Genomic DNA, 19053 nt, shown 5'->3' on the forward strand with positions numbered 1-19053 from the left:
TCAATATTTTTCACATTTTTTTTGTAAATTTAAACTTCCCAAATGTTTATAATTTCATATTTATTTTTTATTTGAAAGAAACCATATAATACATGGGTCTCACACCTAATAGTATAAGAAAATTAAAATGCATTGTATTTGTATTAATTGTATTGGTTTTTATTTAAGTTATTTTTATGAAATACATAGAGTAAATGCAAACGACAAAGTTAATTGTAACGTAATGGGTTCAATCCCATGGAAATCGCTTATTAGTTTTATGGTTGAATAAGAATTTTATTATAGGTTGAATGTATTGAGTTTTTTTCCTGCATTTTAACAAACAAAATTTGCGTATTAATTCTTTTTTTACTAATTTTAGTGAGAGAAATTCAATTGGTAAACGGTCCCATTGGAAATCCATCGGTAAAATTGTGAAACGATGTTAACCTGTGTTCCGTCGGTAAAGTTTACCCACGAACAAAATGTGACACCAGAAATCCGTTGGTAAAGGCCATTCTACGGATTCTTCTGTCAGGACATCATGATTTTCTAGTAGTCATTTCTTACAACACTTTTCATGGATCAAGGTTTACATATACCAACGAATAAGCGTATTAGTGTAAAAAACCATATTCCTTTGCCATGAATTTGACGTTAATATGCACCGAAATACACACAATTAGTATGTTTGATCTGCTAAGTATAACGGCAGCTTAAGTTATTAATAATTACATCGTTCTCATACAGATGAAACAGATTTTTTTCAGGCAAACATTCATTGCATTATGGGATTTAGTTGTCGGGATTGAAAGAACTCACAAAACCATGATTAAACTTGCCATGGTAAACGAGACAGAAAATCTAAAGTAACATCAAACACAATATAAACTCAACCGGTATATTTTATTTCATAACATCTATAGATCAAATATATATGTTACATGCATTTAGAACCATGTAAAAGTACGTAAAGATAAACGGTGCAACCCTTACATATCACTCGGTGTGTTACATTCACCCAGAAACTAGCTCCAACTTCTTCATGGTTATTTTGTTAGTTAACCGATGATCTTGGAGATAAAAAAAAACGAACGCACACGATAAAAACTTACAATAACCTCCTATACGGATATTGATCGGAATCATATGCATACCGGTTGTTACTAAGATTGCTTTAGTAGTTCCACAGATTTCCTCCACCGGAATAATATGTTCCATCATCTGGCGGATTAGAATCGATCCTCGGTGGACTAAGGAGCATTCCCTCCGCCATGTCTGACAACAGATTTGGCATGCCAAACATTGCTTCATCGTCTACATACACACCAGGTCCAGGAGGAGGAGGAGGTGGAGCTGTATCTGTACCACCCATCGTCCTGCTTCCGCTACCATACTCATACGCCGGTGATCGAGCGGCAGCTGCTCTTGCAGCTGCAGCACGGATGTCATCAGCGGTAGGACACTCGGGAAGCGTATTTTCGAGAAAAGAGTCTGGAAAGTTTAGTACTGCGTACTTACCTTTGATTGCCAATGCAGCCACATCGTAAGCAGCAGCAGCCATCTCTGGTGTCGGATACGAACCAAGCCATATGCGACTGGACTTGTTTTCACGAATTTCAGAAACCCATTTCCCAGCTCGCAATCGGATTCCATGGTAAACTGGGGAGGAGCCACCTGAAGCGGTGGAGTGAGAAGCTGTATCATTTTGGGGTAGATGAAAAGAGGAGGAATTGCGGCGCCGGTTAGCCATGCAATCTTATGGGTGGATGTTTGGGTAGTTATAGACAAATGGATTCTGTTGGTGGTCCATCATTATACTCTTGGGGGGCGCCGTGGGTCCTTGTTAACTTAAAACATTGAGGAGCGTGGCTAGTTCGCGGATGCTCTTTTATAGAAAGGACGAAACTTTCCGGAAAAAGAAAGTTACGAAAAAATAATAAAACACACCCTTTATTTATCTAAGTAGTACAAGAAGACACCCTTCAATGAAAAAAAGCTGCTTAATCATTGGATGAAAAAACAAGAACATAGAGTGGAGACGGATCAATCCTAAGAAAATCACATTGGAACCGAAGTTGATGGATTATCCCAAAAAAAATGATAGAAATAAAATCATATATATACCTCAGGTTCTCAAACAACGATGAACTTAAAGCTCTTCATGAATAGTACATTAATCAAACGTTGGGAATTAATTGGTGATAATGATAAAGGCCAAATTCCAATAGTTTGTATACATAAATAAACTCTAAATTCTCTAAAAACCACTATTGTATAATTTACTCATTTTAAGTGCTCAATGAAAACTATTTTTATAACTTTACCACTAAAACTTTCATTTTTCTTTCTTAAAAACTATTTAACTAAAAAAATACTTTGATTAATTTTTGCAATTTAATACCGTAGAAAACACAAACAAGTAAAATAAGAAAGTTAAAAATTATAAATTAGACAAATAAATTATTAAACTGCCATGTTATATATAGAAATTGGTCTTAAAATAATTTAGTAATACTTGTAAAAAAGACTTGCTACATCAAGAATTTTGATTTTAGAGTGTGTATTTAACTTGCCTTCACTAATAAAAACCAATTGATAGAATACAATATAAGCAGTTTAATTCTTGGCTTGTTAATTGGCTTTCAACTTTGACAAAATTAAACCAAATTTTTTACCTTTTTTCTTTGGAATCCATTATATATATATATATATATATATATATATATATATATATATATATATATATATATATATATATATATATATATATATATATATATATATATATATATATATATATATATATATATATCATTTTGAACAAACCAAGTTTATTGTTACCAAAACAATTTGGTGCCATATTCTTATTACGGTACTAATAACAAATTTATATACCAATTAAAATTGGTACAATAACTGTTTGAAAAAATACGATACTTTACCATGTTCACAACTACTTTCAAAAATAAATTTTGCTTTCATTCAACTTTTGACATATATGTTAAATGAAGGCGGAAATGCGATAGCGTTATCTAATTTGAGGGATTAAAATAAAAGATAACTCTAAAATAAAGTATGATTACAATACAATATTGTATGTTCGAAAAGCACACATGGCTCAAATCCACCCGTTTGTCACATGGCTCACATGGCTTAAATCCACCCGTTTGTCACGCGTTCTACAAACATTTATTTCTGTCACATGTCTTTCTTGAATATATATATATATATATATATATATATATATATATATATATATATATATATATATATATATATATATATATATCAGATAAATTACTTTTTGAATCCATCTATATCCACTAGACCTTACAAAACATAACACGACACGAAAACTCGACACGAAGCCGACACAAAATTAGCGGGTTAGGGTTAGAGATTTTGACACGTTTATGTAAACGTTGACATGATACGAGACGATAATTAAACGAGTAGGGTTAGAGTTAAGACTTTCAACTCGAATATGACCCGTTTAATTATATATTATTTATTATAAATTTCATATTTTTATAAATATATTATAAGTTATAGACCTATAGTCGGCCAATCTCAAGAATTAGAAATAATATTCAAATTTTCAAAGTTACTCAATTTTACTCATCCTCACCACTTATCCTCTTTGCTCCCCAACTTCAACTCTTTTCATTTTGCCTTCTAAACTTGCTAAAAAAAATTCATTCCATCGGGAATGTATTCCACCTCTACTTGATCGTTTTCAACACAATTACAAATAAAGTGAAACCTCGTGTGAATGTGTTTACTCTTTCCACGAAAAACGAGATTCTTCGTTAGTTCAATAGCCGACTTGTTATCAACTCTAGAAACCAATTTCTTTTGCGCTTTGTTCATGATTTCTCCTAGCAAATCTTGAAGTTATATTTATTAACATGCAGTCGTCATGGCTGCCATGAACTCCGCCTCTTAAGATGATAAAGCAACGGTATCTTGCTTTTGCGAACACTATGTAATTAGCGATGACCCGTAGTAGAAAATGTGACCGATTGTGCTTTTCCTGTCATCCAGGTCAACATTATGACTACTATCACCATAACCAATGAGTTGGTTTTGTCGTATCCTCTCGTACTTGATATCATATCCAGTTGTCCCTCGTAAGTATTGTAGAATATGCTTGATTGCAACACCATGTGATTTTGTTGGACTTTACATATATTGGCTAACAACTCCAATCGCATATGTCATATCGGGTCTTGTTTACAAGAGATATATAAGGCATCCTACCACCTTTCGATATTGCATCAGGCCGATTTCTGGTTCATCTTCGAGTTTTGACAATTTATTTCCTGGTTTCATTGGAATGTGGGTTGGGCTGCAATCATGTAAACCAGATTCTTTCAAAATGCATTGAGCATACGCTTCTTGGTTTACTGCAATCCCTGATTCCTCTTTCTTAACTTCAATGCCAAGGTAATAAGTCAATCTTCCAAGATCCGACATCTCAAAGTTCTTAGACATCTCTAATTTGAACCTCCTGATCATGCACAATTTTGTACCTGTGACAAATAAATCATCAACATAAATTGCTAAAATTAGAAAGTTAGATCCTTCATTTTTCCAATACACCGGTGATTCTTTCATGAACTTTTGAAATTTCATACTCTTTAAAATCCCATCAAGCTTCGTGTTCCATGCTCGAGGTGCTTGTCTTAGACTATATAGTGCTTTTGTAAGGTAATATATTTTATGCTTGTTTCATTTGAATGTTACTGATTATCTTGCTTACACGGAGGCGACAAACAGTGATATGGATGGTGATGAAAGTACTCAATTATTCCCATAAAAGGAGATGGATATGACATGTCATGAAATTGTTGGTTTTCTAGTATCGTTTGATTTTTGCATTATGCTCGTTTAGAGTCATTCTCATGATCAAGAATAATATGTAGCTTTGTTTAATATCTTTTAATTTTTATTTCATAGTCGTGTCATGAGAAGAGATCCCGGTGGTTCTTCTTAAAGTAATAAAATATGATTTTATTTCTCTAAGTTGAATATTTTTAAGAGAAATATGATATTCGCAAAAAAAAATAAGGAAGATATATGTCTTGCAGACAGTGCAACAATACATATCATTTTTAATAATGAAAAAAAAATATTTGCTTACTTATCAATTAATGAAGAAAATGTTAATACAATAGCAAGTAGTGCAAAAATGATTAAAGGCTCCGGAAGAGCAAATAAAATATTATCACAAGGGACGATAATTACAATTGGCGATGCATTATTTTCAACCAAATTACTAAGAAGTTTATTAAGTTTTGAGGATATTCGGTCTAACGGATATCATATTGAAACAACCAATGATGGTAATAAAGAGTATCTCAATATTACAAATATGATATTGGGTAAGAAAGGTTTTTTGGAAAAATTATCGGTATTGTCCTCCGGGTTGTATTATACAAATATTGAAATGATTGAATCTCATGCTATTGGAAATAAAAGGTATGATAACACCTTCAAAGTTTGGCATGACCGGTTGGGTTATCCTGGATCAATTATGATGTGCAGAATAATTGAAACTTCAAGTGGTCATTATTTTAAAAAAACTAGAAGATTTTTCAAGGTAATGAATTATCTTGTGCTGTATGCTCTCAAGGGAAATTAATTTCTTGTCTATCATTGAAAAAGTTAGGTATGAAAGTCCTAGTTTCTTATAAAGAATTCAAAGAGATATATGTGGACCAATTCATCCACCATGTGGAACATTTAGATATTTTATGGTTTTAATTGACACTTCAACTAGATGGTCACACATGTGCTTGTTATCTAGTCATAATCTTGCTTTTTGCAAGACTACTTGCATAAATAGTCTGCCTAAGGGCACATGTTCCCGATTACTCAATTAAAAAATTCGACTTGACAATGGTAGAGAATTTACATAACAAGCTTTCAATGACTATTGCATGTCGATTGTGATAACTATTGAACATCCTATTACATATGTTCATATACAAAATGGTTTAGCTGAGTCGTTAATTAGACACCTTCAACTAATTGCAAGACCATTTGTAAGTCCCCAATCTGCTTGTGTATCAATCAAATCCGTTTGATGGTGCGGAATCCAAATCAAACGGATGATAGCAAATCAAATAGAAGAGAAGGAGAAGAATAATATGATGAATCTTGTATGTATTAATATGAATGAATATCCGGATACAAGATTCACACACACTAACACACACTCTATTTTCTCTCTCTAGAACATCTTCAAATACACACACATAAGTTCCTCTATTCTCTTTTCACGTTCATAAATCTACTCCTCACCCCTTACACCTATATTTATACATGAGAAACATGGGCTTAGTGAACATGGGCCGTTAATGGGTTTACGGTCGTAAACACAACCATAAACACTTATATGGTCGTAAATACGGTCCAAGACACAAAAATACACTTTCCTAGAAAGGTAAAATACACGTTCCTAGAAAGGTAAAGTATAAGCCATATTTTTGACCCAACAATCTCCCCCTTGGTTTATTACTTTCTTTTCTAAATTGACCCAACAAGCCCCCCCTCCCCCCCCCCCCCCCTAAAAAGTAGCTGACTTTTATTGTTAATCTTCAATTAGAGATTGGCTTCATCGTTTATCTTCGATGACTTTATAGCTTCAAGATGAACTTGATGAATCTTCAATAAATAACTTCATCTTGAGCAGTTTGGCTTTTCTTCAGAATTTGGCATTGAACGCACATTGGGTGAGGATGCTTGATGTAGAGATTCTTGAAAATTGATGTTTAGCTTGTGAATCTTCAGAGAGAACTTCAGAAAGAAATAATCTTCTGGATCACTTCAGCAGGTTCATAAATACCAGCAGACTAATTAAGGAGGCTTCAATGCAATCCATCACATAATCTTCAAGTGTAGCTCCACCTTGCTTCTGGGGTTGAAAGATTGAATTTGAAAGTATAATCTCCATTTCTTGCTCCTTCGAATGAAAATTCTTCGATGATCACGGATGAAGCTTTGGCTCAGAAATCTTCGATTCAATCTCCATGAGTCTTATCTATACCTGAAATCACTTTTCAAGATAAAACAAAACTAAAGGAAAACTTAGCACACAAAAAATATTTTTTGGATTTTTCATATATTCTGGAAAAATAAAACGTAAACAAAAATATTTTTAGATTTTTGATTTTTCTAAAAAAGAAATAAAACAGAATATAACAGTATTATATATATATATATATATATATATATATATATATATATATATATATAATTTTCTGATTTTTGTTTGTTTGTTTATTTGTTTGTTTTTTTTTTTTTTTTTTTTAAATTCTTCCCCTAAATTTGTGCATAGAGGAAAACTATGAACAAATTTAACAAAAAGAAAAATATTTTGGATCAAAGTTGTGAGACAGCCTGAACTTGTTTATCAATACCTTCACTTTCATGAGTAGATCTAGTCAATTGCCGATATTGTGGTCGACTTAAACACGAAGAATATTGACAAACTTTTCAAAATATACCATTTAGTTGACAACGACCACAAGTATTGTTGTCCACTTAAATTAAGCAATGAGATCTACAAGCAACCTCTTAAATTGTTCAATTTTAGTTGCACTAGAACGTGTTCCCCACTTCCCGATATACCCTGGTTATCAAGAACTTCCAAAGAACTCCTTACTTTAGGTGAGTAAACAATTATTAAGGAGGAAGTCAGATTTAGAGATAAATGCATATGTTGTGTCCCAGGTCGGATATATTTCAATCACGCAGAGGGGACAACATATGACTAACAAAGATAGAGGGTTATAGAGATAGTAGGGTGTTGCATATGTTGTGTCCCAGGTCGGATCTTCCGATCATGCAGAGGGGACATCATATGGCTGACATATAGAAAGAATTTCATAGATAAGGAGGTGCGTAGAAATAGAGTTGCATATGTTGCAATCCAGGTCGGATCTTCCGATCACGCGGAGAAGGCAACATATGACTGACAGACAGAAAGCAAGAAAATAATTTCCTACATACCCACTTTATCAGAACCACCAGTCGCCCTATCAGAACCATAATTAAGGACATAAGTTCGTACATTAAGGAAAAGTTAAGCCACAGTTCTAGATGTGTATTAGTTTAGTGTATCCCATGGGTTCTCGTGTTTATCTCACTGCTCAATCTACCTGAGCATCGTATGGCCAGTCCAAACAATCCTAACTAAATCCACACTGTCAAATCCTTTGTGCTTACCAATACATTGAACACAGAGTCTAGACAATTCAGATTCAGTCCCTTACACATTTTTAGACTGCCCGTTATCACTTTATCTTTATATCACTTCCCAATAAAAACTACTAACGAAAAACTATTAAGAAAATGAAAAATTGTCATTAAAACGAATCGGTGTAAGATAAACTCAGGAGTATAGAGAAGAAAACGCAAACCGTGATTCACCGATTGAATTTTCATCCAGAAGGTCTGAGAACAGCACACATAATTCATAACAAATCTAAAAATTCTTCATGTCATTAAGCACTAACCCCATTTGTGATCTCTTGCTTTCCTCATTTGTTTCCTTTCCTGCAAATGACACATACTCTCGAACTAAGTTCTGAGTGTTGTATAGTTGATAGATGTCCCCTATCATATGCCACGAGTAACCACTACCAACAAACCGAAGTCTGATGATATGCCTCCATAGCTGCTCTGACACAGAGCAAGATCAATTGGTCTTTGGAACCCAATCCATTTTAAAATTGGGTCTACCTTTGTCATCAACGCACGATACTCTCTCCCATAACATATCCTGCTTATCACAAACAGATGTAGAAATATTAGAATCAATAATTTATTTGGGAGATTGAACCTTTGGTACCCATTTGTAGTCATGTTTAACCCATTTCTTGTTGGATCGGATGGGTGCCTCAGCACTTGCTTTTGATCTTGATGTCGGTCGTTGAGATGAGTTTGACCTAACCGGTCTTTGTTTTACTGGAGCATCTCTTGGATTGGGCCTCTTGGCTGACATTTCCTTCTTGCCCTTGGGATTTGTATTCTTGGCCTTCTGCGCATTCCAGTTACCATGGTCTGAACGTGACCTTGAGGGTTTCTTTTGAAGTATCTCCTTCTTGGCGCATTCTGCCAGCCTTGTGCGTAGTAGGGAACGTATGCGCGATTTGGACAGTTTCGGGTAATATGTCCAGATGTTCCACAGTGAAAACATGTTTTTTTCTTCACTGTGAACTTGTTTCTTCCTGGCCCTGATGGCGTATCCTTGGATTGTCTCGTATTGTTCCCACATCCACACTTGCAACAATCACTCTGTTTGCTTGCTCTTGGATGGTCCATTATTATCCTAAGTCCATTAAATTATTCTAATCCGTTTGCTTGCTCTTGGATGGTCCATTATTATCCCAATCACCAAGGCCCAAAAGGAAGGTCCAACTCAAGTCCAAGTGAAATTAGGGTTTCACATAAAATGACAATTAAGTCCTTTACTCTACTAGATAAATGATATGGAATAATTTAGGCTTAATACACAACCCAATCCCAATAACCCAAAGCTGGGTCCAAATAAGTCCAAGGCCCAAATACTCATAATTAGGGTTTCCCACCCCAAACATGGCCCACTTGGCCCAAAACTAATCTTTAAGCCCATTAGGGTTTCATTAGGTCAATTAGGGTTTTGCTAGTGGGGTACCACCCACTACCACCTCGGGTAGTGGTGGTAAATAGCGACGCATGGCGGTGGCGGCCACCACCTTACGATGGTGATTATTATTATATATTTTTATTATTCAATACTAATTACAGTTACATGGATTTAATCCAAAAATAAACACACACATACACACACTAACTACTCTAACACACACAGCCACCCTAGTGGTGGCCGGCGGTGGCTTGTGGTGGTGGTGGTGGATGTTCTAACGATTCAGATCAAGTAACACCCAAGGAAAATAACTCCAACTACAATAAACGCACCCATGGCACCATTACACACCCACAACCACCACTGGCGGTGGCTGGTGGCGGCAGACAGAGGTTGGATATCGGCAGCCACCATGGTTGGCTACCATGGTGGCTCTCTTCTTCTCCGGCCAACAACTCACGACAGTCACTGAAAGATGGACACCTCCACGAGCTGGAACATGCACTTCAGCTAATCTTCAATCCTTGAGGAGGACAACGACGAAGGGCAACCTTATGAACGGAAATGAAACAACAACAGTGGTGGTGCTGGCAACACAAGCTGTATAACGCGAGCTGAAGCACTAAACGAAAAAAACGGGGAAGACGAGGTGGAGTCCTTGCCGGAAAAACAATAACAGTGATTGTGCCACCCAGAATGACGTCTGCATTGTTCACGACGTCCGACAGTCGTGGCGGTGCTCTTCAGCGAGGTGGTAGACGAACGGAAGGATGCTTGAACTCGACTGTAACGGCTTTGCTCGTTCAACTCCCACAACCCCGTCGTCCCAAAAACTCCGACTAGTTGAACTCACCCTCGCTGATAGCAAACATGGTAGAAGTCCGCTGGCTGTTGTGACCACCCGTTGATCGGAAATGGGATGGTGGCAACTGATGGACCGATGATGGCGGCTGCATTCTTTTAGTTAGAGTTAGGTTTAGGAGGAAGTGATGGGTTTATACCCGGTCACATGGAAACTTTGGCCACTTAACACTTCCAGTCCCTCCTATTAAATTCCTTTTTCACTTAAGCCAATACTTACACTTTAGCCCCTAACCCCATAAAATCATTTCAACTTTAATCCAATAATTACCATTCAACCCTTGCTTTTATAATTCTTTCCAAATCAGTCCGGAAATTACATCTTAACTCCAAAACTAACTCCTTGCTACACTATTTCGCATTTGAGCTATTATTCTATTTATAAATCGTTATCTATTTATTTATCTACTAAACCGGGTGTTACACTTTGACTTGGACTTGAGTTGACCCATGTAAGTGGTTATAAGTCTGAAATGGTAATCAAGAAAGGTTGTTGTGTAGGAATTGAGGAGTTGAGACCAGTTGATTTCCGTACTGAGGACAACACATACACTACATGACATCGAGGTGAGTTACCTTCCAGTAAAAATGGGTCTAAGGCACCAAGGTCGGCCCATTAGTAGGAGAATGTAATAAATTTGATTGTCTTTTTGATAATTGCCTGGTATGTTGATATCTATTACATTTATATACTAGGGTACTATGATATATGTGTAGTAGTGGTAGGGGTGGAATAGTCCCCGGTCACCGGTTGAAATATACCGAAGGGGTACAGTGTACCCATGCATGCCTAGCAGTATTATCAGGATACATTATTATGTGTTAGTGGTAGGGTTGAAATAGTTCCCAGTTACCGGCAGGGGCGGATGCAGGATTTCATAGTAGGGGTTGCACAGGAAGATTAGGGGTTATACGATAGTAGAAAAAATACAAATTTTAAAAATTTTCGAAAATTTTTCCACTGCGGACGGAAAATTTAGGGGTTGCCGGTGCCACCCCGAAAACCCCTAAATCCGCCCCTGGTTACTGATAGAAAGATATCGAAGAGGAGGTTAGCTCCCGGTTACCGTTTGAAAGATACCGAGGGGGATGTTAGCTCCCGGTTATCGTTGAAAGATACCGAAGGTGTAGATAGTACCCATGCATGCCTAACAGTAGTATCATGATACATTATTATGTGTTAGTAGTAGGGGTGAAATTGTCCCCATTTCCCGGTTGAAAAATACTGAAGGGGAGGTTAGCTCTTGGTTACCGGTTGAAAGATATTGAGGGGGAGGTTAGCTCCCGGCCACCGGTTGAAAGATACCATAGGATAGGCTAGCTCTCGATTACCGGTTGAAAGATACCGAATGGGAGGTTAGTTCCCGGTTACCGGTTGAAAGATATCGTGGAATAGGCATTATGAGGTATGTGGTATGATGGGTGAACTCAATAAACTTCGTGCTTACAGTTTTCAGTTTTATTTCAGGTACCTTTTCAGCAAAGGGGGAAAGAGTCATCGTGGTAGTGACACATCACACACATATCAGATTTCCGCACTATGTGATTCATGGGATAGTACTTTGATTTTATTACTATTGATGATATGATTTTGAGATATCTATACAATTGATATTATATGACTTTGACAACCTCTTATTAAAAGCCGATATAGAATTTGATGTTGAAAGCCGATATAGAAGATGGGATGCGCAAAAACCAAATTGAAAAATAAAAATAAAAATCGAAAAAAAAATAAAACAAAAACCGAAAGTATTGTTTTTAGTTTTGCAAAAAGTGAAAGTTTCGGCACAGTGTGGTTTTTAGTATTACAAAAATCGTGAAAAACAAAACTACAAGGTTTGTGTGTGTGTGTGTGTATATATATATATATATATATATATATATATATATATATATATATAAGTTTACTTTTATATTTTGTTAGTTAACATGTTAAAACATAATAATTTATTAATCAAATATATGTAATTTTAAAACTCGCTTTTTAGATTTCAAAATAATCTTGAAGTAGTTATATATGAAGTAATATAATTATAACTATGTAATTTATACCGTTTAATTTTAATTATATAAAAAAAACATGAAGATCAAAAGTAAACTTAGGTTCCATCTTACCTTTCTGTATTCATAAAGCTAAGTTTTGAAAAAAAGAGTTATAGATATGTAATAAGAGATTTCATGTAATAATCCTATCCCACGTCGGCTAATGAATATGAAATATGGTACAACTATTCTTATACATATAAAGAAACCAAAGCACGATATAAAAAACCAACGAGGCAAAGAAGCTTCACCATCTTTTGTGATATACTTATTTTGGGATACCGTCTTAAATTTATTTATTTTTGATCAATTGAATATCTTTTTTTTTTTTAATCATTAGTTAGCTTTCAAACATTTTTCAGGCTACCGGTGGTAATTTAAAACCGCAAATAATAACCGTAACAAATCTATGTGGTTAAAATACCAAACCCCAACCACATAAAATTGAACCGAATACAAAAACCGAAAAACTGCACCACTTGATTTCTTGGTTGGAATATACACACCGATCACCGGAACATGATCGGCAACCAGGGACAATAAGCAAGGGGTGGAACCAAGATTAAAAGGCCTGCTTAATTAAGTTGATAAAGTAACTTCAAACACAGCGTAAACTCAACCGGTATATTTTATTAGGTAACAGCAAATGGTCAAATATGTTACATTTATTTGGAAACATGTATACATTACGTAAAGATAAACGTTGAAACTCCAACTTCATGGTTGTTTTGCATTGTTGATAATGATATGGAGGGATTCATAGTTTATGCATACCGGTTGTTACGAAGATTGGTTTTAGTAATTCCACAAATTTCCTCCACCAGAAGAAGATGTTCCATCGTCTGGCGGATCAGAATCGATCCTCGGTGGACTAAGGAGCATTCCCTCCGCCATATCTGACAACAGATTTGGCATGCCAACCACTGCTTCATCATCCACATACATACCAGGTTCGGCTGGAGGAGCTGTATTTGTACCACCCACCGTCATGCTTCCACCACCATACTCATACGCCGGTGATCGAGCGGCAGCTGCTCTTGCAGCTGCGGCACGGATGTCATCAGCGGTAGGACACTCGGGAAGCGTATTTTCGAGAATTGATTCTGGAAAGTTTAGTACTGCGTACTTACCTTTGATTGCCAATGCAGCCACGTCGTAAGCAGCAGCAGCCATCTCTGGTGTCGGATACGAACCAAGCCATATGCGACTCGACTTGTTTTCACGGATTTCAGAAACCCATTTCCCAGCTCGCAATCGGATTCCATGGTAAACTGGGGAGGAGCCACCTGCTGCGTTGGATTGAGAAGCTGTATCATTTTGGGGTTGAAAAGTGGAGGAATTGCGGCGCCGGTTAGCCATGCAATCTTATGGATGGATGTTTGGATAGTTAGTTATGTTGGTGGTCCATTGTTAGGTGGATACGGTTTTTATAGGCAAGACAAAATATTCCGATAGCATAAAGTTTCTTAAAATATATCAAGTAGCCCCTCGATTATATGACGTCAATAAATTTTGACTATATGAAGTAGAGAAGGAGTCACTATCTGCTGTGGACTGGGAAGCACCATTTCAAGGGAATATGAACTATGAAGAAAGAAAAAGAAAAAAGAAGAAGAAAAAGGAATTGCGGCGCCGAACGTGGAGAAATCGCGGATGCCAAGTGTGCACTTCTGGCTATAAAGAATATTCCAAAAAGGCAGGAGTCCCATAAAACAAAATAGGTATCTTCTCGTAGAACATTTATCTTATAAATTTACATATTAGTCCCTGAATTATTTATGTTGCTGTTTCATAAACTGTGTTATGGGAATCACGTACCATTCGGTGGTGGTGAGATAAGTACTAAGTGAGTCGGTAGGTGAGGTCCCACAGAAATGAAGGAATTAAATACAACACACCCAACATTAATATTCCATATGAGTTAAAAGGAATTTTTTAATATGCAGACACATATAAGAAGTATTAATTATGAAAAATACAATATAATTGTCATTTCATTTAATAAAACTAATTATAACTAGAAAAGTGACGGGTCGATAGGAAGACGACGCTTTAACCCAAAACTGTAAAAACAAATAGGGGGGAACTTTGTTCCGCTTCCTCCAGCATCTTCAACACCGATCCCGAAGGACTTGAAGGTTTGGTTTCCGGTTCCTCCATTACATAAGTTAAACCCGAAAGTTAACATGATTAATAGATAAGTTTCAAGAGTTAGGTTAAAGGATGGCTTTGTAAAAATGAAGTCTTAATGAATAAAGACACATTTTCTATTAGTTAACCCATCAAACCTTGATTAAGGTAAAAAGAAATATGATTTTATATCTGTCAACTCCGTGCTCCATTAAATAAGTTAATACGAATATAAACTCCATATTCAAATATCACAACAAATATAATGGGGTAGCAATAAGTTGCTAATCTGGAAAATAAATGGGTAATAGAACCCAACAAAAAATTACGATCATGGATATGTGAATTACATTAGTAACTCAAAATCAAATGTATTGCTCCACTGATCTCATTTGCACCATCATGTCTCCATATGCAAAAGGAGTGTCGATTTTATCATATATTGTTGCTCCTTCATCAAATAATCATCTTTCATGTTTCATCAAATTTACAATGATTTATTTACAAATAAAAATAAATTATAATACTATAACTGATTTTTTTTCAATTTTTTCCAAAATAAGTTGTCTTGTAAATTTGGTCCTTGTTTGAGGATGTTGTAACCTTTTTGGTCCATAAAAATGTGAAACACCTAGGGGGAAATATTATATTAGCAGAAAACCATAAACTTGAAGGAGTGGAACAGGTGCATTCCAACCAATTAATTCATTATGCAAAGTCATGTTTTATTTTGTATCACCAAAAATCATAAAAGCTAATTAACTCTATCATATATCAGTTGGATTAAGAAGTGTATCAATTAAAACATTGACACCTTAAGACCATAAAGCAACAAAAAAAAAATGATAATTATAGGGGACAACCATAATATTTTTTTGAAGTCATCTTACGAATTTGGTCTGTTTGTTTCTCTCAAAACCACAAGTTCAATCCGCAAAGTCTGAATTCATTTTATGAAGGACAACCATAATATTTTTTTGAAGTCATCATACAAACATCAAGAATCAAAACATGAATCCAAAAAATTTATAGATTTTTTAACAGTTTTTTTCTACTTATGAACAAATTGAATTATTAAAAAATAGAACCTTCAAAGTTCTTCAATGTCACAAGTGGTGACAGTGTAAATCTGTCCAATTAACACTCCTACTGAAACATCCGTATTTTCTAAAAAAAAGGAGTAGAATAAACAACATCCTAAGGTCACTTCCTCTGAAATGGAAAAATTCGAATTAATTACAATCAGATTATGTACGTACCTGACTTTGAATTTTTGCAATGGTAGCAACAAAATGTTCAATAGCAACCATATATCCAAGTTTTCATCCAGTCTGTGAATGCAAGGGGTATCTATGTCATATGTATGTATAACTTAGAAAACCCATTAATTGTTACTGTTTGTTGTGACATACAGGTAAGGATGCAAAACTTATGTGGTCATAAGTTTCATTAGAAAGAACCTGAACAAAATCATCATTAATTTTGAATATATTTGTAAAGACTATGAAGCAATGTTACCATCACCATTTTCATCTTTTGATAAGCCTCTCACAAATGATCCAACCCAGATTCAGACCCAATTTTTTCAATATTTGAAGCATAGGCAACTGCCACCACAGGGTTGGAAGCCTTCACTTGATTTGAAATCCATAGTGCTTGAATCATAGCCATCAAGGATCCACAATGACATTATATTTTCAGATTTTAAGCATTGTGATTTAAGGTATGGGAAAAAGTCTAATCATATTCCTTGCAAAATGCAACAAATGCTATTTTTGTTTTTACCGGTTGTAGTAACAAGTCCAATTCATAAATAATGCAGTAATGGAATAGGTGATGAGGCCTAATTTGAACTCTTATGAAATAAATATACTATAACAGTTAAAACTGCGGAAAAAATCAACAAAAAAACATGTACCTTTATAATATAATAATCAGAGGTTTGAACATTTTGGTTGTGGTTGGTCTAATTGGATCCAAGTATACCAGTGTCCAATGCTTAGAGATGAAATAAAATGAAAGTAAGATGTTGCAATACAGGTATCAAACACAAAAACAATATAGACATCAAACACCAACACAACTACAAAAAATCCAATACTTTGAACATGTAGCAATTAAGGAATAACAAATAATTAGATCTCAATCGAGTTAAGCAATATTTCAGTAAGGAAGATGCATACCAAGCTTGTTGATATTTGAATCGTTCTAGTTCTGAGGCCAAGACACACTTCCCACTAACACCATATATAATTAGACCAAAATAGATTCAATTAGATGAAAATCTTATGCATTAAAGATTTTATATAATAGTTAATTTGGTTGAAAATCAACATACCCTAGTTCAAGCATTTCATCGTCCAATTGGGGTGCATAGTCAAATTCTCCTTCAAATCTCATTACAACAGCAACGGCAATGCAGTGCATCAGGTGGTGAGTGGTGATGATGAAATCCTCCTCGGTCGTAACTTAACTACCAACTACTCGGTGTTCTTTTTCGTGCTCGCATTCTCTAATTGCAGAAACAATCTCCAATTGCAGAAACAACAGATATGAAAGTAAACAAAAAGCGAAGACACGCTAACCAAAAATCAGCCGACATTAGTTGTTGTAGGCTTCATCACGCCTAATGATAGAAAAAAAAAAGCAAACAAATGATCTGGTGTGATAGATTCTGCAAACCTAAATTAAAAATCACATATTTGTAGTCGTTTGGTCCAAAATCAAGCACAAATCGGAGAGAGTGAAGTCGTAAGTTGCAAACACATACCCAAATCGGTAATGAACGGTGGGAACAGACGGAAATCGGTGAAGGAAGAACCAAAAAAGACCCAAACCCATAAATAGGGTTTTTTTTTTTGCCAACCTCTTAGGCCTGTCTTGGACACCATCGATAGTAGCAGAAGAATATCATTCATTAAGCATCGACAATTTGAAGTTAGAAGGAAGAACATCGAAGGTGAAGAGGGAACTGATTTCGTGAGAATCATCAACAAAGAGAAGTAGAGATATCCGCCTATACACCAGTTTCCATCGCCTCCTCTTGAGAGAAGGCGTGTAGACGCCGACGAACTCATCAACAGAGCATCTAGAGAAGGAGGGTAAAGATGATAACCGATGTGAGAAGATCGATAAGAACCTTATGTGATTTCTGAGCACCTGATGATCGGTTGAGAGAAGAGTGGGAAAGGATGGTAGATGAAGTAGAAGAAATCAGGTTAAATTAGAACAATCGGGAAGATATCGAGGTGGAAGTGGTTTGGAAGAAGGAAAAGAGGGATTACACATATCGGAATTCGATTGGAGAAAAAAGCGGTGAGAAGCAACACATATACACAGACAATATGAATATTGACATAAAATGACCTGGAGATAGATCTGAACACACATACATAAACAGAGATAGTAGAAGGGCCGAAATTGATAAAATAGACAGGGGTTTACTGTAGCTAAGCAAAGAGAATTTTAATATATATATATATATATATATATATATATATATATATATATATATATATATATATATATATATATATATATATATATATATATATATATATATATATATATATAATTAATGTTATATTAATCTATATATTTTTTTTGAGTCTGGACAATAATTTTAGGACGGATTATATATATATATATATATATATATATATATATATATATATATATATATATATATAAATATAAGTTCAATATAGATTCATTATTAATAAATAAACCATGGTTGTCAAAATCGCGATCCTGATCGTAGGATCGTACGATCGTACGATCCTATGTATGAAAAACGATCCGGATCGTAAAAGGATCGTATTTTGGGTAGGATCGCAGGTAGGATCGTAAGATCGTAGGTAGGATCGTAGGATCGAGATCCGATTCGATCCTACCTTCCTTTAATTTTTTTTTTCAAATGAATTCTTTTTACCATTTTATGTCTTTTACCCTTTACTAATCTACCATTTATCATTTTTATTGTGACTTATGACTAATATTTTAAAGTTTTTATAACTTTTAAACGAAAAATTAAATGTTTGAAATATTTTTTATGATTAATATTATAAATTAAAATTATATTCTATTTTGAGGGATCTTAGGATCTCGATCCCGATCTTACGATTCCGATTTTGCAAACCCAAAAACGATCCTAAGTAGGATCCCGATCTTGACAACCTTGAAATAAACCAATGAATCAATTCAAAACGTCAAAATTTAAAGTAATCAACAGCAAAATAAATAGTTGTAGATTTTTACAATGGACGTATACACATCGGATTATAACAAAACATAATTCCTTTTTTAGTTTAATTTTTTAGCCTGTGTTTTTTTATCTAAAAAAACCAAATATACTATTGTTCTTGATTTTCCGTACTTTTTTTTTATAGAGATCGATATTG

General features: G+C 35.0%; 1 long non-coding RNA gene and 2 pseudogenes across 3 annotated transcripts; all 3 read right to left on the reverse strand.

Annotated features, from left to right (window-relative positions):
• Positions 1–866: 866 nt before the first annotated feature.
• On the reverse strand, positions 867–1811 carry LOC145029438 (ethylene-responsive transcription factor ERF025 pseudogene; annotated as a pseudogene).
• An 11300-nt stretch (positions 1812–13111) lies between these two features.
• LOC145029439 (ethylene-responsive transcription factor ERF026 pseudogene) lies at positions 13112–14051 on the reverse strand (annotated as a pseudogene).
• Positions 14052–14925: 874 nt separating this feature from the next.
• On the reverse strand, positions 14926–17980 carry LOC145029440 (uncharacterized). Of its 3 annotated transcripts, XR_013676541.1 has the most exons (5): positions 17424–17980; positions 16992–17279; positions 16837–16890; positions 15913–16651; positions 15742–15820 (listed from the first exon to the last, which is right to left on the reverse strand). It is a non-coding gene; the product is annotated as an uncharacterized LOC145029440 (long non-coding RNA). The 3 variants fall into 3 exon arrangements; XR_013676540.1 differs by lacking the exon at positions 15742–15820 and adding an exon at positions 14926–15284 and having other exon boundaries at positions 15913–16890; XR_013676539.1 differs by having other exon boundaries at positions 15913–16890.
• Positions 17981–19053: the final 1073 nt, after the last annotated feature.

This window comes from Lactuca saligna, chromosome 2 (genome assembly GCF_052625555.1).
Source record: "Lactuca saligna cultivar CGN05327 chromosome 2, ASM5262555v1, whole genome shotgun sequence".
In the NCBI taxonomy this organism is placed as follows: domain Eukaryota; kingdom Viridiplantae; phylum Streptophyta; class Magnoliopsida; order Asterales; family Asteraceae; genus Lactuca; species Lactuca saligna.